Genomic DNA, 21,258 nt, shown 5'->3' with positions numbered 1-21,258 from the left:
GTTATACCTTAGTTACTAAACTGTTCTTATCTGAACCCGTGGCAGTTGCATTCTTTCTGATTCTCCTCTCCGTCCCTCCAGGAGTAGGGGGAGGGCAAGAAGAGGGGGGGAGTGGGTGAACAAGTTGTCTGGTTGGGGTTAAACTATGACACATACCACAGCACATCATGCCCAATATGACAGAAGAGATTGATCGCTGCTCGAGTCAGGCTGGGTATGGGTCAGCAGGTGGTGAGCAATTGTACTGTGCATCAGTTGGGTTTATTGTTGTTTTTCCTTTCCCCTTTTTAGTTTTATATTCTCTCACCTTGTTATTTTCCTTATTATTATTAGTAGTAGTAATTTTATATTATACTTTTGTTACTGGCCTGTTCTTATCTCAAGCTGTAGGGTTTGCATTCTTTGGATTCTCTTCCCCATCCCACCTGGAGTTGGGGGGAGAAGGGAGGGTGAGTGAACGGCTGTGTGGTTCTGAGTTACCAGCTGGGTTTAAACCATGACATTCTCATTCTCTTTTCAATAAATAATGAGCAATGAGAACAGCAGATGTCTACACAGATATTAAGACACGGTTCTGTGATTTCTTATGCAAGATAATATCTTTCACCTTTCTTTGAACTACCCCTCTGAAGAGCATCATATAGCTTGCATAGCCTCCTTTATGAAACCCCTTAATGTTTAGCTTTTCTTAAAGTTACAGCATATGCATGTTTCATAACCACTGTTTGGTCTTGCATGCAAAGAGAGGGCATTTTCAGTGTTAACTCTGGAAAGCAGATCAGTTTATTTTCTTGCGCTTAATTCTTCCAGCCACCCGGAAGACAGGTAAGAACTGGTCCTTCAGCGCTGCATAGCCATGGTGTATGAATTTGAAAGGTTAAGTAAGACTGAGGCTCAGATACTGTGCTCTGAAGAGCAAGTAATTTTCTGCCTCCAACCGTCAAATTATATAGGCAAGCTCAAAAACTGTAAGTCAATTCAAGAAGCTGGGGTACGCTAAACTCCCACCTTTGACCTGAACTGTTTCTCCCCACCCAAAACACCCCAGTGTTTTCTTTAATTTTTTGAGTTCCTCCCATGAAAATAGAGAAAATGAAACCATACATCAAAGGGAAAGTTTCCCTGAAATGAGCCACTGGCTGCCCTACAAAATGATCGGAGGTGATTCATGGAATCTTGTCCCCAACATCTGATTATCCCTTAAGCTGTCAGGTGCGTGCATTTGCTAGAAGGAACAGCGCTTGCACAGGAGCTGTAATGCTATGGCTGTGACAGTATAACCATGGATTGACATGTGTCTGAGTACATTCAGTGACACAAAGAGCAGAAACTAAATTTAACACCAGAAATCCTCTGTTGTTTTCATAGACCTCACAAAATTCTAGCCATTTACAGAATGAAAGAAGGAAGTCATAGACTCTCAACCATTAATGCTTGTGAATGGATTAGTTTGACCTGTGCTTCTAGCCTGCTCTGCTGACTTGCCAGAACACAGGAGCTCTGCTTTATGGTATATATCATGGCCTTTCTGTGACAGGTTCATTGCTCCTTTCTACCTTCCCTTGGATTATTGCATTTGTTACAAACTTCCTAACTTGGTTTGATTTGCTGAGGAAGGTTCTGAAGCTTCATGGCTACTTCTAACTCGAGAGGAGACCAAGCTCAAGGTAGTAAGAGAGGGAATCAATGGGTATGTGCTTCTACTTGTAGTGGTTCACCTAAGCAATGTACTGCTGCATTTACACTATATCAAATAGCTGTGCAAGTCCTTTCAAAGCAGTCTACAATGTAGACATGCCTCAAAAGTTGCTACACTGAGCTCCTTCCACCTCACAATGCTATGAGTGGCCCATTTGCTGAAATCCGTTTTGGTAAGGAAATGTCCACCAACAACTTCTATCATTAACAGGAGCACTGAAAAACCACCCTGTTCTGGTTTTGTTGCTATGTTCTCTATAGAGCTGTGGTAGAAAGGTAGGACTCATTAGTCTGGATAATGACATCATTAGTCTGGGTAATGATATCTTAAATTGCTTTGCCCAGACTTGTAAGAACTGTTTAGAGTCTGACTTTTCCTTGATCTTACTCCATACCATTGCACTTCATCCATGAGCCAAGGAAGGCAATAATGTCTCTAGCAGTTTCCATTTTACCACTCTGTAAATGGGCTTTGGGGTGTTGTTGACCTAAAAATCAATATGTTTATTGGTAGTTACAGGTCAGCACTTAAAGAAACGTAAACTAGGTGTTCAGATCTCGAATATTAACCATCAGCAGTGTTGGAAGTGTTGGTTTGCCACTCGCCTGGGTTTGGTACAGCAGATTGCCATCCAGTGGCTGAATAGCATGTTGCATGCAAACGTATCATTGAGTAAGCTGTTTGCTAACCTGTCCACTTTCTACCTGTAATAAACGTTTCCTCAATCACATTTAGCTTATCTGTACCATAGTTTACCTAGGCATAAATGATGACGTTTCTTCTCTACCTGCAAGGCTGCAATGTGAAGCTTATTGGAAGTAATGTTAGACAAGTGTTTGGTTCTGATTATATTTTTAATCTTTATATGCAAGCTTCACTTAATAGCAAGGTACTACTAGTACTGCCTGCCAACTGGTATTTTGCATTATAAAAGACCTATATAAAGAAGAAACTGAAAACCACTTGGGAAGAGTCTTAAACAAGCAAGCCCATCTGGCTGTTCAGTGAATTAACATGTATTTTAGGCGGGAGCGGTACCAATGAGTGTTGCTAAGGTTGTCCAGCATTTCTTATAGTAATACTCTAGCTTTTATTGCTTATCCTTTTGTTGTATCTTAATTGCTTGGGCTGAAACTCTTTCTGCAGGGGCATCTGCCTTGCACTGAATTAATTATAGAAAACTGCAGACCAAATAGCTTAGCTGTTTCCATAGAATATCTAGGAGGAATATTCAGTTTTGCCTGCATTAGAAATGAGTTGTATTCTGATGTTCAGCAGCAAATAGACATAAACAGCTAAGTTCCTCTGATATGCTGACTGCACTGTTTTCCAGTCTGTATCAAACAAGAATTTCCATGCAACTTTCCTTCCTTTTTCTGGGATGCTGTAGGCTAGACCAGATATGAAGTAGGATACCCAAGGTTGGAGAATGGCTCCCTATGCTGTGCCCAAACTAAATAGGGGAGGAATCTGTCCTTGTAATTTACAGCATAGAAGTGGCAGAGGGAGGTCTAGGAGGTAACAAGAGACCTGGGGGAGAGATCAAGTGATCTAGGTTTAGGATATTATAGGTTGACAGGGATGGATGTGTGTAAGGTGTGACTATACACGTATGACAGTATGTGTGTGTGTAGGAAAATGAGACAATGAATAAAACTAAGGGAGAAGCCAGCCCTGGGTGAAATAAGGGGCAGAGATCAGGAACTTGTAGAATGCAAGCTGAGAGCAGTAGGGTGTTCCTGATTTCACAGGATGGTTGATGTGGGAAGGCACCTCTTGAGAACACATTGTCCATACACCTCCTCAAACAGGGTCAGCTAGAGCAGGTTGTCCAAGACAATATTCCATCAAGTTTTGAATATTTCCAATGAAAACGAGTATGGGCAACCTGTTCCAGTGTGCAGAGAGTTCAGCACTGGCCTTCGGAGAGACTTACCTGTCCGTGAGAAAGTCCATGCCTTGTTTTCCATGCAGGAAATAAATGACAACGACAGACCCTTTTTCCATGGGGGTTATATAGAAAAACAACGACTGTGGTTCTGTGAAGTACTGCAGTGGTGAGTGAAGTGTTTTGCAGTTCCTGAAGCTGCCTGTAACATGGTCTTTTACTCACAAAATCCTCCTCCCCTTTCCTTTCCCCTACTGCCATGAAGCTGCAAAGAACGATGGATGATCTTGAGCATCTGGGTTCACTTTTTGCTACAGGCATTGGTAAGATAAGATATACCCCCCCAAATCAAATTACTGTGCTCTGCAGAGGACCCTAGAAAGATGTGCTTAAGTAGATAATTATATTGGTTACTCTTTAAAGACACCTAGAATGTGTTCATTCCTCATTCCTGTTGTTCACTATCAGTAGATGTGTTATTTTCCAGACCTTTGTTCTATAATACACGAAGACACTTCAGAAGTTGTTTCTGAACTCCTACTGCTGCTGTAGTTTCTTCAGGTCCTCTCAGATGTTTGTTTCATGTCAAGCATTTAAAATGGGCTTGGTTTATTTACTCTGGGTTTTCTATCTAGGGTTCAATATTCCAGAGTTGTGAATAAGGCTGTATCCCTTCTGGATAAGGGAAGCACTAGTGGGTAAATGTAGCTTTTTTCTTATTTAAAGCAAGGCTGATCACGTGGCAGGTTGGCTGTAACAAGTAAGATGCTTGACTAGAAATTGAATGCCAGAATGAACAAAATTAAATGGATAGCGACTGAATGACAACTCTGTGGTTTGAGAGCACATAGGTGCAAGGACTTGTAAGGAGAGGCTTGTGCCCTTGAAGCTTTTTTTGGATACAACTATTAATGCTAGCCAAGTCTTTGTGATCTTGGTATATATTATACTACATGGCTTTTGTGTGGCATACATACTTAGAAAAGTGATAAATTATCCTATATACTGTAAAGGATTATTATTTTTCTAGTGCTGTCATTTTTACCTTTAATTTTCCTCTATGATATGTGAAAATGCTGCAGGACTTTAAATGTTGCATGATTTTAAAAACACCTTTATACTGTGGTACTCCCCAACAAGCTGCTATATTTTTATGATCATAGAATAATAGAATACTTAGGGTTGGAAGGGCCCTTTACAGACCGTTTAGTTCCACCACCACTCCCCCATCCCACCTGCCATGGACAGGACACCTTTCACTAAATCAAATTGTCCAAAGCCATGACCCCTGACTTTGACCACTTTCAGTGATGCAGCATGAATGATGGAGCTCTCCCTGACACCAGCTACAACAGAATAAATATATATGATTTTTAGTTATACCATTCTGGACATATTTTACTGAATAGCTGCATGAAAGGCATCTTCTGATCTCCTCTCCTGTTTTTCTCATTCTTCCTTTGCTTCACTGCTCCTTCATTGCATAGAGTGAAACTGAATTACAGGAGACTGTTCTTTGCATCAGCCAGTGTTTCAAATCATGCTGTAGCAATATGGTGCAACGCTTTCTAAAAGTGTCTTAGTCATCTGAACACCCCTTGAGTGTATGGCGGATCCAGAAGAAATCAAAGCCTTAGGACTCAAAGTGCTGTCTGTTCTTGTGGGCCAGGCACTTTCCCTTTAGACTTTATCTTTACTTGAAACTGAGTAGAAAGATACTGCACCATAGAATCATAGAATAGTTAGGGTTGGAAAGGACCTTAAGATCATCAAGTTCCAACCCCCCTGCCATGGGCAGGGATACCTTACACTAAACCATATCACCCAAGGCCTCGTCCAACCTGGCCACAAGGTAAAGTCAGCTGCTCCATTAATCAAGAGAAGCTTACCTTTCTTTGTCTATTAACTACAGAGCTATTGAGTCTTCTGCTGCTAGCCTGAAGCACACATTTGGCCCTGCCTTCTTCTCCTCAACCATGGTTTTGATGTTACACGTCAACAGTATGCCCTCGTAGAGTTGTTGCAGCCAGGATATGGTGTTTGTCTGTGATTGCTTATTGGGTGCTTTAGGTTTAAGGTTAGTGTTGCGATCTTTCCTTGCCACATGTAACAGCTTGCCTGAGACACACTGCTTCCTTGTCCTCCATGCTTTGCCTCATCATGTAAGGGTTTATGTGCTAACGTTCAGCTATCTGGGGAACTTTGCACCTCTAAGCTTATTACAATTAATTTAATACCCTACTCTTAGCAGAATTGGTAGACTGACTATTCATTGCAGCTCAAATAAAGTAGAGTAACAGACTGAAAAGGAGCCTACAGCCTGTAAAAATGATTCCCAGCCCTATGTGGGCCCTTCAGGATGGACTGCCACACTGAACGTCTATTATATATCCTGCTACCTAATGGGAATATCTGCTCCAGGTTATTCTTAACCCAAAGGCTCTACATAAAAAATCTGTAATATGACATTTGCTGCCTATGCTGGGCTCTGGGACACCAAGTGTGTCCAAGGATGCCTGTGGTGTTGAGATTTCAGCCAGCCTGGGAAAATGGAGCAGCTAAACAGGCACACAGGTATCTTAATTGCTGGAACCTCAGGCTCCTGTGAGGCTAAGAAGGCATTTCCAGAAGGTATGTTTTGGTTTTAATCCTTGTTGACAGGCATCAGAGCTCAGATGTATGGTCTGGTGAGACAGCTTTTCCAAACAAGAGTTAGGGATGGGGTTTGCCTTTACCTGAGGGCATCGCAGACAAGTACAGCTAAGTTAGTCAGCCTTGGTGTCTTCCTAATGACAAGGGAGGGCAAAGGAGACACAAGGGAAAATCTAACTGATTTGTTTTAGGAGTCTGTCAGGCTGAGTTGATTTGTCTTCTGTCAGTATATAAATAAAGAAAATAATCTGGACATGGCTAAGGTGCATAAAAATAAGTGTTTGGTACCATTCCTTAAGGGATCTGTAATACCAAAGTAAAGCTAGAAGACATCATATAGGTTAAATTCTTAAAAATGAAAGCTTCGACTGAAAATGCAGCCTTTCCTCTAGGCTCTGTCAAATATGGCTGTGAAGTGTCCTTTCTTCACAGAGTCATATCTACTTATGAAATCAACACACTTTACATATTATAACATGACTTATTTCCCCAGTGGTAAACAAATGCAAGTCACTGATGCCACGATGCAGGACATCCTTGAATGACTGAAGTCAAATGAAAGTTTTTCTTGTGTCTTTGTATGGTTTCTGTTGCATTAGAGCTTTGCACTCCCTTGGCGCAGTTGAGGATGTGTACTCTGCAGGGAGGTACAAGAGCCATTGATTTTATTGAGTTCTGCACATTCTTGGGGGTGGATTTTTCTTCAGTGTTGCAGACTAGTGTCCACAAGAGAATAAAGGTGGGCAGGTCTTCAGTTGTGTAACACAAGCATGCTGAGCTGAATCACCTGAAGCCAAAGGGGCCAACTATCCTCTATTATCCTCTTGAAATCAGAGATGCAGCTCTCAAAAATAGCCCTAATAAGCAAAGCTATAAAATATAAGCTTACAAGCTGATTATACATATCTCAGCAGATATATTTTGCAGTGCACTCCCTGATTTAGCAGAAATTAGATCTATTTTAGTTTCAAAGTGATCTATTCAGAATAACCATGGGTTTTGCTGTCAGCTAGATAGTTACAGAGTGGGTGGTTTAGATTTGCTCACAATCATTACCACAATGAGATATCTCTCTGCACCCAAAATTACAGCAGGGAATCCCCTGGTCCATACATGCACCAAATATTGCTTTTTAGGTCTTCAGAAAGGGTTCAGAGTACTATCTAATTTTACACTATGTTTGTAAAGATGAAGATAGATAACATATCTGAATTCTTTTTTTTTGAGTGGTAGAAAGGACTTTTGAGACAACTCTTCAATATAGTCTATGATTGCACATCAGAATTGTTGCCTAAATGGATATTAATTAAAAAAAAAATCTGTATAGGGAATGGTTTATATGGTGACTAGGTTTATAAGATACATGGAGGCTGCGAAACAGGAAGCTATTCCAAGAAAGTCTGACAGTGTATGCTGGTTGGCACATTTTTCTCCTTAGTTGGCTGGTTCCAGCTTCTTCCATAGTAATGAGATATACAGAAAATGTCTTTATATGAACCACATCATGACTCTGAAAAGGAACATGGTGTGGAGACACTGTCTTCTAGAATACATTGGGAAGAGGTACTGCCAGCACATCTACAACTTCTCCATGTCTGACACTTTAACGGGAATCAGTACATCTTCTTGGTGCCTCAAGCTCATAGATTCATATAATCTGCAGCATCCAGGCTGCAGGCAGAGCTCTGACAGGACAAAGCAAATCCCTTTAGAAAGTTTCCACCAGTGATTTTTTCTTTTCCAGTAGGTTTTAGGCAGCGTTGCACAATGTCCTGCAAACAGTACCGGGTCCTAAAAGAACTGTCATGGTTTATAAGCATTATACAGCTTCACACTGGCATTTTTGGATGGAAGTGACATTTGATTGTTGTGACCTTGCTGTGTCTTGTGATGCTCCAGTGCAAAATGAAAGCCTCATGACATCCATATTTGATAGATAAATGGCAACTGAATGCCTTGATTTCATACGTCTCTCCCAGTTAGGACTCTGCATTTTAATCATGTGGCAGCCCATCCACCTGAGGTTTTCTATCTCTTTTTATTTCCAGATCCCTGGAGAAAGGCAAAGTTCAGCTTCTTTGCGTCATGCAATTAGGCATGAAAGTATCAGTGTCCTGGGCTGTGTAAGAGAGTTCAATTCTTGAAAGGCTTTCTTTCTTGCTGTTTTGTGGGAAGAGGCAGTTCTGTCTCTCACAAGGAACTCACAAAGTGATTTCTGTAAGCAAAAAACACATTTACACAAGAAGACAGTAAAACCCGACTTTTAAATCCCATTTTTAAGGAGGGTTAAATTCAATTTAGAAAAGTTTAAAATTGCATCAAAACAGGGACTTCGAAAATTATTCTTCCTCTCAGCTTTGTTCTGTTCATTTCCTTATAAAAATGCAAGACAGTCTTAAAAAAAAAACAAAACTCTGGCCTTCTAAGAGCTGGTGTTTGACCTCTGCAGGGCAGTGAGCTCTTTACCCACAAGTACAGAATGCAAACATTCCGTATGCATCATGCCATCTGTTTTCCCTGAGCCGCAACACTGTGCCAAGGGGTGACCTCCATCCTCCCCACCATCACTGTCCCTCTGGGGTGAAATACCCATCCCTGTATACAGAGGGGCCGAGGAGATCTGGGTACTGGGGCAGCTGTTGCACTGAGCGGTGCCGCTGCCGGCGCAGAGTTGGGTAACCATAGCAACAGCATCACCGCCAGCATCCTCCTCCTCCTCACTCGGCTCTCCTCCTCCTCAGCATCATCAGGAGCAGCAGCAGCAGCCCTGGCAGGAGCCGGAGCCCGGCAGCCGAGGCTGCAGCCAGCTGCCTGCCGTCCCCTACCTGCACCTTCACCCAGCCACAACACCGCCACTGTCCCTGCTGCTCACCACGGTGGGGAATAATAGGGGAGAGGGAGCAGAGGGAGGTACACTGCAGAGGGATCCCAGACAACCCAGGTAAGAGCTGTGGGGCTGCTCGCAAACTCCCTGTGATCGATGTGGTTGTGTGCCTGGCGTGTGTTTGCGTGCGAGTGTTTGTTGCTAGTTTCCCTCTGCTCGCTCCTTCCAACGGCAATGTAATGACAATTCAAGGCAAGCATGTTTTCTGGCTCGTGTTTCCCATCTCTGCCATACTGTCCCTCTGCCTCTCCTCTACCCAGATACATAAGGAATAATAGATAATATTCAGAAAGGTTGGTAGGAAATGGGGTGATCAGGGGAACTCAATGTGATGTGAGTGTTGAATGGCTGTGCTTCCAAAATGAAAGTGGACAGCAGCAGCAGAGCAAAGGTTGACACGGTAATTACTAATCTATAAGGAAAAAATAATGCGACAACGTACTTCTGTCTCTGCTCACTCCACAAATAAATCTCTATCATCATATTCAGCAGAGAGCTGTAAACCAGAGAAGTGTATGAATAACCAAGACTAGAAATCTCACTGTGGTCCACAACTGGCACATTTACTGTAAGTGCTTTAAAGCCAAACTTAATTGCAATAACAGTACAATTATACCTGTGAATATATATTTATGTATATATGTACATTTGTAAAAATACTACTCTTAAACCTTTCTACTTTTTAAGAATATGAAGAAAAAATATCTTCTGAAAGGTGTGGGTAGATGATCAGGCATTAAGCGATGCTCACTTCATCTGTGTGAGAAAACATGTACTAATTACATTAAAAAGGGGGGAAGAATAGCTCTAATTCAAAGGCATATGGGGACAGTCCTTGTTATTTTAAAACCAGAATTGATCCAAAGCTGTGGAGTGTCCTTGTGCAGGCAAATATATGTGAATGAGGGCGTACATGTCTGAGGAGCGTGAAGGGGGAGAGGATAAGAACTAAGTTTCAGCCAAGCGGTAAGTGCTTGCAATGTAATGACTGCAGAGACCTCTTTCCACTTCCACGTAACTATTTTTACTTGTTTATTCTGTCAGCAGCAAGGAGAAAGAGAGATGCTGCTGCTGTTGTCTCTATCTGCCTCTCTAAACCCCTGTTTTCCTTGTCTGGTGTCCTGATCTTCCCCTGTCCTCCCCAAATCATCCTTATCTGTGTAGCTGGAAATACTGTTGGCTTTATTCATTCTAAGCATTTTAATAAAAGTCTTTTGAGCCCATCCTGTGATACGATATAGTTGTAAACCTGCTTCCTACATATATTGTAGGGACAGTCTGTGTATGATCCAGTGACAAGCAGTATGTAAAGGCTAAGGCACCTGTTTTTTGCGTTAAACCTGATTTGAAAATCACAAGGCTTTTGGTCCCACTCCTGTGTTTTGCTACTTGTCTGCAGATCCTCCTAAAATCAGCAGGGTCTGGAAGATGAATTGAGATTATAGGTATAGAACAGAAGGCTGAATTTGGCCCACCTTTTCTTCCTGGTTATAAACATCCTTCTGCAAGCTACAGGAGAACAAGGAATTTGGATAAGCAGGATCTTATGCCTACTTCTTATGCAGAAGTGTTGTAAAAATTACCTGAGAATTTTGTTCTATCTCAAGAGAACCTGACAGTATGAGGAATAGGAAGAAAAAAACCCCACAAACAACCCCCAGACAAGTATCTGGAAAGTGCTCTGATTTGAGAAATCGTTTCCTTAGGAACCTGACCTTATCATCACAACAGGTCTTCTCTACAAGAGGCTATTTGATCCATGTTAATAACAGTGCTCATGGACATCATGTTTAACTGAAGAGGATGATTTTGGTTACTTTAATTAATTAAACTGAGGCACTGTAGGGCTACAGTCCTCAGAACACTAGACAAGCCTAGTCACATTACAGAGTGTATTTCTGTGTAAGATTTGGTGTCTGCTTCAAATATAGAAATTATTTAAATCTCACAGCTTCTCTTTGTAATACAGAAAGGGAACAAAAGTGCCTGTAAAAATACCTGTAAAAAGAGCACAAGCCTTATTGTGCTTCTGACACTGAGTAACAGAAACAAAATCCTGTTTATATGTGTTGAAGACATGTAAAGTGCATAATCCAGAGGCTCCTTGGTAAGGTGTGAAGCAGTGATTCTCTTGTCAGTGCAGGCAAATGACTGCAGGTTAAAGGGCTTTGGGGTTTACATATTAGCACCTTGCAAGTATTCTTATACAGTCTTACTTCACTGCTAGGTGTGGGCAGATGAATATGGGGAAGCCAGAACTCATACACAGACTTCTGATTACTCCGGGGTTGCTAAACTTCTCTTCTAAATGACTCTAGGAAAGGCTGGACAGGCTGATGTTTCCATGAGCACTGCTTTGCCATAAACACCCTCTGTGGAGGGCTGTTCGTGGGAAGTCAGAGCACTGAGTCCACAATCAGTGTAAACACAAGGATGTTCCCCACCTAAGATAAACAATTTTTCATGCTCAGTGCCCCCACACCCTGGCACCTTTTCCCTTTGCTTATACTGACAGCTTAAATGAGATTTTTTTCATTTTGCTGTATGACTTGTTCTATTATCTTTTATGTGTTTAGTAATGGAAAGGAACACAGCCTTTCTTCTGCTTTGTGCACGGCTCTTAAGAGCTGGTCCCTTGATGCCCACTTAATGTTGCTAGGACTGTTCTAAGAAAAACAGATATTTTTGTATTTAACGATGTTCCTAAGCATCCTTTAAACTCCCAAACCTTATTTTCATTAGTCACCCACTGTATCTCTCAGCACAGAAGATGACTTCTGCAGTAGCTACTGTTCAAAAGTCAGTGCTTGCCAACAGGTCAAGGCAGGGATTTCTGAAATGCTGCAGCCAGGACTTTTACTTATTTATGGATTTTTACAATAAGGAAGATGCTGTTTTCCAGATTCTCCTTTGTAGTAACCTGAGGCAAGAGATGACTTGATGACAGATATTGTACCTTGTATTTAGTTTAACAAACCTACTCATTGGATTTCAAGGCAATGTGTAAACTGTTTATTGTTAATGATCACACTTTGTCATTTCCCCTGTTGCAATATTGTCATTTTTTCCATTTACACGCTACAGTGATTAGCTTGATTTGCTGCTTAATGAGACAGACATGTAACCATGGAAAAGTTTTCCCAACAAGTAGGACAAGGGTGAGATCTTTACATTAGAGACTGAGCACTCCCTGTCTGTTCAGTCCCCTTGAAATTAGCAGGAGTTGTGGCCCATCCATACCTGATAAGGAAATAACACTTTTTTTTTGGGCCATTATTCATCTTCTTGAAGAGTCAGCTTGGTCTTGGCAGGTTATCCTCAAGTCTGAATCTTACCTCTGCTCATGTAATATGAAACTTTGTGAGCACCTAGCAGATACCCACACCAGCCCTTGGAAAAGTTGTAATTCCTGTCTAGTCTATTGGCTCAGGTAGTGAGCCAATAGACTCCTGGTCTCTTTGCTCAGCATTCCCTGAGGTCCATCAGCTTCCTTTCTCATAGATTAGCATATTTCTTCCCCACTCAATAAGAACAGATTGTGACTCTGTGCTTCCCAGCAGTACAGCATTGAGAAAACTGGGTCTAAGAGCATGAATAGTGCAGGTCTCTCACTTCGCTTGTATTTCTGATCTTTCCTGTACCCTGTTCCCTCCCTTGCACACTGGCAATGCCTGACATGCTGCAGAGAATCCAGGCCTCACAATGTAGCATGACCTTTGCAAACACTGCGCCAAGAGGTAATGGGCTGAAACTACCTGCGCTGGTTGTGGCTGCTGGGCTGATCAGAGTCCTTCTTCAGAAGGTCAGCACCATGATATGCCTGATCTCAACTTGTTGAGTGAGTGAGTCAGAAGTTGGCTTCTTCCAAATCCAAGAAAATATGATTTTATTCTCTCTCTAATCCTATTATTAGTGACTGCAATGTTAAGGGCTCTCTTATTCAGCAGTTTTACTTTTTCCCTGGTTCACTGCAGCAGACAGAGCCTCTGAACAAAGTCTAAAAGAGAGAATTTGTTTTTTTTCTACATTCAGATGCTGCTAGCATCCATCCTTGGGGGGGTGTGTGTGTCTCCTCTGGTCCTCCTACCTGCTTCCCAGATATCCCATTTCTGCTTCTTTTCTGGGTTCAGACATGCCTTGGTGCGGTTTCTTTGCGTCTGGAGTCCCCAAACCTCAGATGCAGCTATGTTTCAGTGCTGAAGTAAGTAATTTTTATGGATTTGTCAGAAAAAGAGTGATTCTGGTTTTGCTGACATCCACAGAGAAATCCAGGTTTGTCTTCAGTGGACACAGATGGATCCACAAAGTTTATTTCTCTTGCTACACCAGGCACTAGATGCAATATCCCAACATGTTCTTGATACCTGTTGTGTTTTCTCACCCTTACAATTGCAGGTATAAGACAGCCTAAGTGGTAGTTTGACCTTCTGCTGGTAAATATAACCCCAAATTCTTGTTTTTGTACTTTCTGCTCTGTATCTAGTAGATATATTTACCCACGTTTGTTCTTATTTGTTCTTAGCTATGTGGTGCTTTCATGGATAGGTCAGACATTATGCATTCTATTGGACTTTAAAGGCAGAACTGCAGATATTACACAATGGGCTTGTGCTGATAATGCATCACACTGGTGTCTGTCTTGTATGGAAATCTCAGATTCTGACCTCCTGGCAACAGCATGGCTTTTAATGATTCACAGCATGCAGCACAGTGACTAGTGGGACTTTCTTAATGTCCAGCTTGGCTTGGTAGGGGCAACTTGTGCTGTTAGGATCCCAGTGCTACCATTTAGGAGCCTTAGAAGCTGCAATGTCTTGGCAAACTCATCTCTCCTGTTGTATTACTAGATCTACACAACTGGGAAGGAATCTGGCTTTGCCAGAATCATCAGATGTATAATTTTAGTCCCACACAGGCTGCTAACACTGCATTTATTTCTGAGGCTAGAAAGCAGTGTTCTATTACTATTTTGTGGCCCAAAAGAACATGAGTATTTCTTGGGGGATGTGGCTTGAGTGAGACATTGTTTGTATCTCTGTCAATTTTTCAGCTCATACTGTCAAAACCACTGCTGACAGTAGGAAAAGCAATCCTATTTTCTGAGAATGATTTCATAAAGAACAGAGCAAAGGGAAGAGTATTTCCCTTCACTGAGTCCTCTACAAGAGAGGTGTCTTAGTATGAAAATTTACATCTCTATTATAGTATCACCTTTTCTGCTCATAACCTCTTCTTCTCAGTGGTTCTGACTTGACCTTATTGTGGGCAGATAATGCTTGTAGATGGTGTAACCTCATGGTCTAGCTAAATAGGCCCTTGGCTTCTGAGTGTCAGCTTTGAGGATGTCTGCATGAAACAACTGATGAAATGATTTTGTACGCATAAGTCCCTCATATTTTTAGAGGTGATGGGAAGCATGGAACAATGCACAGTTATGGAAGATCATGTCCCTTTGTATATTGGTTTTCTGGATTTATGTGATCCCACAACATTTGGGTTCTCACTGATATTCCTGCAGACAACTGAGACTGAGCTACAGATTTTGAGCCTATTATTCAGGCTCGCTAGCTGCCAATACCTGTTGCAACTACTCACTGTGTGATTGACTACCTGAGTTCATCGGGTACTGGGTTACAACTGCACAGCTCTTCTGTGCTATTGGAACTCAAAGATCCCACATCTTAAGGCATGAGGCTCTCTGTGGGACAAGTCAGATGGATTTCATTAAAGCCGAGCAGTGTCTGCTGTTGCAACTAACTCTTACAGGCACTTATGGAGTACACTGTATACACTGCACAGATCTATTCTACACCATGCAGCAGCACAGCCCAATTTATTCTCCTTGCCTGCCTGCCTATCTTGGTTTAAACCCTCAGCAGAAAATGTCTCTTTTCTGTCCATGTCTCCTCATTGTTTTCTCTCTGTTTCCCTCTCCCTTTGCAGCTGTGGTTAAGCTGAGCTCTATGAGGGTACGGCTTACCCGGGCAGAGGTTAGAGAAAATAAAGTCGCATTGTGTTATGTTCTAGAGTGCTTTGCTCTACAACCACCCAGCCTTTTCACTGCTGGAGGCTATAAGATGCTTGCCACTGACCTCAGAAACAGCAGGATTCATCCCCATGCACAAAAGTCTTTTCAGAAGGAAAAATAATGCACAAGGCTGTGAAGAGATTGCTGTTTGAGAGGCATGGAAGCCTGAATCCTTCGGTTAAAAAGCTTTTGTTGGCTGCCATAGATGGATCAAAGTCATGCTGCTGTTTTAGCCTGGGACACTAGGACCACCAGAAAACTCCTTGTCTTTGTGTGAGGCATTAAGCAGCAAAGTCAGGGGCAGAAAACAGATAAGGCAAAGAGACATTCTTTCAGGAAGAAGTCAACATCTGAAGGTTGACCCAAAATGGAGAGTTGTAATAATTGCAGAAGCTTATGTGAAAAACCCTTAGATATGTTCTGTGTTTTATGGTAGGAAAGGGAGGAATAGATTTTTTGACTGTGTCAATTCTTTTGTCTGCAGAGGAAAGAAAGATTATTGTTGGGGGGGAACAAACATAAAAAAAAATCCCAGTGAGGAATGATCAACAGCCTCTTGCTAATTTTTTAGTAGCACTGTAATTTAGGCCTTGTTTTCTTTAGTTCACTTGCGTTGGTAGTCGGTGACATTAGTGCTTTATTAAACTTGTCACGCTGAGAAGCCCATCAGTTTAGCGTAGCTAATAATAATGCCCTAATCGAGAAACAGAAGGTGGGGTAACTCAGCATCAGAAATTGGAATGCAGAAATAGTCACTGTTAGTTGAACTAAAAATACACACCAGCATAACCTTCTTCCCTGCAGCAGCTCATGCTGAACACACACTGGGCTCTGGTGGTAGGGGGAATGGCTTTCCTTTGTGTCCAGCAGTGCTCTGTGGTGACCCATGTGTGTGAACACCAAGCCCTACCTCAGATGTGCAAGGCTCCTCATAGCAAGTTAGTTAGTATCCTTAGTGAGCTAATAATTCTCCAGAGCCATAAACAGACTGTATAGGGTGAAGCAGGCTATGCAGGATGACTTCAGAAGCCAGTTTGTCCTAGGGTGGGACTACGTGATCTTGGTAGCACCTGATGAGGTGGGAGTGACCTGCATCAGGAACAGGGATGTAACCATGGCTACTCTGCTCCTCTGCTCCATGCTCCTGCTTGGGGATAAACAGCAGATGTCAAGATCCCTGCTGAATTATGAGCCTTGGAGTTATCACTGCACAAAGGTGGTTTGTGCTCAAAGAGATTCATCCATTTTTCTCTACAGCCTCCCAGGTCACACCCAACCTCTCCACTTCAGCTTCACAAGGGTGAAATTTGATTTAGCATGTACATGGCTTTTTTTCTGCTATGAACTTTGAAATCTTCATGACAAAAAGTAAAGAGTGGTCCAGTTGTAGTGGTGGTGGCGGGGACCCTGAAATAGGTTAGTTAGCTTAAATAAGGACACATCTAATGTCAGAATTAGCACTGCAACATGGAGTATCTGCTGCATTGTCAGGTGGCAGATTAAACATGAGGAACACAGTTTAGATGAAGAAAAGTGCTCAATGAAAAACGAGAGTAACTGTTGAGCACAGGTAGTGAGACATTGTCTTTGGATAAAGGACACCAACACAACACAGTGCTGAAAGAGTGAAGACAAGAAGCAAGGGCTGAATGCTCTGATTTGAAATTCCTGCATTACGTGTAATAAAACCCTGTATGTAGAGAGAATCCACTATTCAAGCACAGGTGCTACCCTCAGGCAGAAAATGTCAGGATATTGTACGAAGAAATGTACCTAACAGAACTCTTCTTGAAAGATTCAACCTAAAAGTAAGCCCTTTCCTCAATGCACCTGAGCTTTTCTTCTATGTTCTGTGCAGTATTGCCTCCAGTGAATCTGAGGACATCAATCTCCCTGGTATTACGTCTGAGACTTTTTGGAGCCATGGGGATCTGCTGTAGACAGGCAAAGCACAGAGATTATTTCTCCAGTGATAGGTGCCTCTTGTGTGGAGTTCCCTTAACTAAAGTTACTCCAGATAAAAAGAGCACCAAGAATGACAAGCTTGCTCACCTTTCTTAGCCAGTCTTAGCTTCTTTCTGGGACTACTGTTACATTTACTTTTTGATAAAGTACATAGAAAAGAAGTCATTTTTGTTCAAAGGATAATTCAGGTTGGAAGGGACCTCTATTCCAATCACCTGCTCAAATCAGGGTTATTTGTGGGGTCACACCAACTTTCTTAAGGTTTTATCCAGTGCAGCTTTCTACCCATCAATAATGAAAAGCAGGTGGCCTGTAAAAGCTTTTGAATTATCAGGACTAAGGTCAGCAGGAGCTTTCAGAGAAAGATTGTTTTGAGAGAGAGGAGACCTGACTGCACATGCAAAGAGCATTTCCATGAGTACTTTTGACTGTGGAGATACCCAGAGGGAGGTGGCAGAGACTCTGAGAGGGGAGCAGCATGCAGAACATGACAGAGGTGAAGATGAACTTATCAAAAGCATCCTTGAGCTGTCAAGGGTAGGTTTATTCCTAGGCACAAATGGCTTTCTCTGGGGACTTGTGGAATACGCTTTGCTGGGGGAAAGCACTGAAGTTTATAGTAAAATGGGTCTTGCTAGCTGTGCTTCTGTAGATGGCAGATGACTGTTCTGGGAGATAATACCTCAGGTCAGTGATTTAATTTTGTCTTGTTTGAAGACCTTTTACCACATCTGAGGTAACTCAAGGCTTAAAAGATGGCTTTTGGAAGAATCATCTATTCAGAAGCAATAATCACCAGTTACTAAGAAAAGATCACCTTACATAGTCTCTTCCATCTTATCTCATCTTCCCACCAAAAGCTCAGTTTATAAACGCTTTGCTTTCAGGACAACTGACGATAATCAGAAACCTCTCACTGGAAGAACATTTAAAAAAGAGTTTGAGGATCCAATTATATAAATGTTTCCTCTTTTGTAAAACAGCTTGGGACTTGTAAACATACTGGGTCCACATGTCTCTAAATAATTCATCATGATGAATTATTTAGTTGTGTAAGCTGTGTTTTATGTGAGGAAATGCTTTTCTTAATGTGATGTAAATGCAGATATTTCAGACAATTTTGAAAGAAGTAGCTGCCATTTCACTCTTTTGCTTCTGTGCGTATGGCAATTGATTTTTGCCATGGTGTGCTCTTCAGGAGTGGCTGATACCAAGTCTGTAGCATGTCAAGGTGACTTCCTCAGCTGCAAAGGGCTGGCTCACAAAGCCTTTTGCAGAATAAGTCTTATCAGAAGTCAAGGAGTCTACTTCCTATTGAAAATGTGGAAAAGGCAGATTTTAGAATCGTTGGTTATTTTCCAGATGAAACTGGGGGTGATAACTTTGGTCCACGAGAGGGTAAATGTGAATGTGTTACTGATATAGTCTTTGGTAAAACACTTTCATTTTTGAGTCTCAATTGTGAAATCAGCTTGAATTTTATTCTCTTTATATATTTAGATATTTCTCTTGCATTTTCTTTTCTCTCCCTTTCCTTTTCCTCCCTCAACAACAGATGATTTTGAAGATAGTATGAATGAAACAAAATGTTGGCATGGTCTAGCTGGATTTCCTGACAAGATAAACACTAAGTTAAATGTGAGACATATGCCTTAGTGTGTGACTGTAATTTTATAGGTTCCTTTATATGTTATGGTTGGCAACAGAATCCCTGTAGACTATTCTGGCTAGAAAGAACAGGATTTCTTAGTCTCAAGACAGACATGCAATCTGAAATTGGTATATACCACAAGCTACACAGCGCAAGCGATGGAGTCAATCTTGGTTTCCATTCTGATGCATTCTGTAAATGGATATGGTTATTTGCCCATGGTGCAATTGTGATAGGGATCATGGTCTCATTATCAGAAGGCTTCTTTCCTGCCTTCATCCCACCTTTTTTGTTAAACAGTCTGGAGGCAATTTACTCCAGACTTGCATTAAATGAGAGTATTTCCTTTGATGGTTGCACAGGTACAAAATAGGAGGGATATTTGCTTCAGCTCATCCTGTGAAACATTAGTTTGTGCAGACAGACCATTGGAGAGAGGATGAGTACCACACCTCTTCCCACCTCCTTTGGTTTTGGGAATCACAGAGTCTGGAATCTCAACCCTCCTCATGTCTCCTAGGTCATGTATGGGAAGATGTATGCACATGAGTGTTTGCATTTTATATAAGATCCTAATCATGGGTGGAATGTGCTTTACTTTAGTGACCTGCAGTGGATTTAACATCATTCAAACTTTGTCTTCACTATTTAAGCAGGAACCTGGACAGATAGTCGAGGAACAGCCATTTACACTGTAGATGTCATTTTACCAAGTTCATCTAAGCTTATCTACTGTCAAAATATGGAACAGAGTATGGACACTGTGAGCCTTATCCCTCTTCTCCAGATGCTCTGGTCACTTCTCTTTAGGTTCCCCAAAACGTATGGCATAGTGATCTTTTTTGCAGGAGGGATCATATGCAGGCCTCCTGACTTTGTCATTCGGGTTTCTGTCTGTTCTGATATTTCACATGGCAGACCACCTTCCCTCTAATCTGCCATGACATTCCTCTGTGTGATGTTTCACTTTGGGCTCCTTGTTGGTTGCTCCACTACCACAGTGAAAGAATTAAGACCCTCATGTTACGTATAGTGAAAGATTCTAGTTGTAAGAGATAGTGAGGGAATCAATGGTATATTTGTCAAATTGTAACATATTTGGAAAATGCATTTGAGATTTGAAGATGCAAAGCCCATGATCCAGCTTGGATAACTGTAGGCACTATAAGTGCCTTTCCTGGTGAACCAGGCCACCACTGGGATCCACATCAGTTTGGTAGGGTGCTTTATTCAAAGCAGAGCATCATCCTTTCCTTGCCACTGGGACACAGCTTGTTCAGAGATAGCTTTAACACATCTCTGCAGTGGTTCAGATACAGTACCTTTTTGGTTGGAGGAGAAATTTAGCGCTCTGTGTGGGTGCTTTTATGAGAACACACAACTCCTTTTAAAGCAATAGGCATGTTTCTGGTATTTACAGATGTTACAATTGCACATTAAGAGAAAAAAAAACAACAACATTTTGGTGAAGGAAGTTGGAAATTTCCATATTCACCAGCAGTTCTTCGCAGCCAAGTCTTTAGTTGTGAATTTCTAATTTGTACCTTAATAGCTTTTTCTGTGTGGTGAGATAAGGTGGTTTGGAAGTTGATTCCCAAAGGGATGAAGTGAATAATCAAATCACCTTCTGAGAAGAATTATACCTTAAGGACCTGTTCCTTTGTCAGGATTCCCACCTGGACTTTGCCTTTTGTTACTCTGGAGCCTAAACTTCTAATGCTGTTGTAGCTTTTTCCTCCTGGCTCACTCACAGCAAGTCTTTCTGACTCTGGTTGAAGTCAAGGAGAACAGCAGTTATGATGCCAGATAAATACCCAAAGCCTGAGGTGTGTAGAATTGACAAAAAGACCCCTGATTATCCAGTTGTTGCTTTTTGTAGAGTATGCTGCAGTTTAGAAAGTTATTCTAGAAGTTTTCTCTCCTGTGTCCTATTAAACATTAATGACAATACATTGAGAAGACAAAATGCTTGTTTTCTTCTCTCCACATTGTTTTTCAGTCTAGTACATGATCTCACACAACTGCTGTTCACTGACTTCTGTGGTTGTTATAGCAGGATCTACATGGCAAGAGGCTGGCCATAACCAGGAACCTAAACTGGTAATTTGAATGTGGTTTTTTTTCTCTTCCAGTCTGAAGCAGTGGAACTGCTGAAGCAGACACAAACTTCTTCCTTTTAATTTTAAGAACAATTTTTATCTTGTTTTGAACTTTTGTCAAGTCTCTGCAAATCTACTGTAAGCCCCAAATCAGTGTTTGATGCATATTTTTTTTTCCAGATCATTGATTTAATAATCAACAAAGTAATAAAGATGGAAGAAAATGTGGAATCATTACACTTAGGCAAGACTTGTGGAAACTAAACAGACCTTTATGAAGGAAAATGAAATTCTCTGTTGACAAATACAAACTAATGTACAATGGAAAGAAGTAAGTTGAATGATTCATAGACCTTTGTGGGTTCTAAATAAATTCTCACCACTTGAGGGGA

At 41.5% G+C, this 21,258-nt stretch overlaps 1 protein-coding gene across 2 annotated transcripts in view; it reads left to right on the top strand.

Moving 5' to 3' along the window:
- The first annotated feature begins 8,857 nt into the window (after positions 1–8,857).
- Positions 8,858–21,258, top strand: part of FAM135B (family with sequence similarity 135 member B) — a 194,415-nt gene continuing 182,014 nt past the window's right edge. For both annotated transcript variants that reach the window (XR_009728579.1, XM_061374147.1), the window contains exon 1: positions 8,858–9,180. The gene's annotated coding sequence lies outside the window, so the exon portion shown is untranslated. The remainder of the gene's footprint in view (positions 9,181–21,258) is intronic.

This window comes from Neopsephotus bourkii, unplaced genomic scaffold, assembly GCF_033783945.1.
Source record: "Neopsephotus bourkii isolate Nb327-2 ecotype Australia unplaced genomic scaffold, CSIRO-AGI_Nbou_v1 NB_1637, whole genome shotgun sequence".
Taxonomy (NCBI): domain Eukaryota; kingdom Metazoa; phylum Chordata; class Aves; order Psittaciformes; family Psittacidae; genus Neopsephotus; species Neopsephotus bourkii.
The sequence above is the reverse complement of the archived record's forward strand: the minus strand, read 5'-3'. Positions and strand labels throughout refer to the sequence as shown.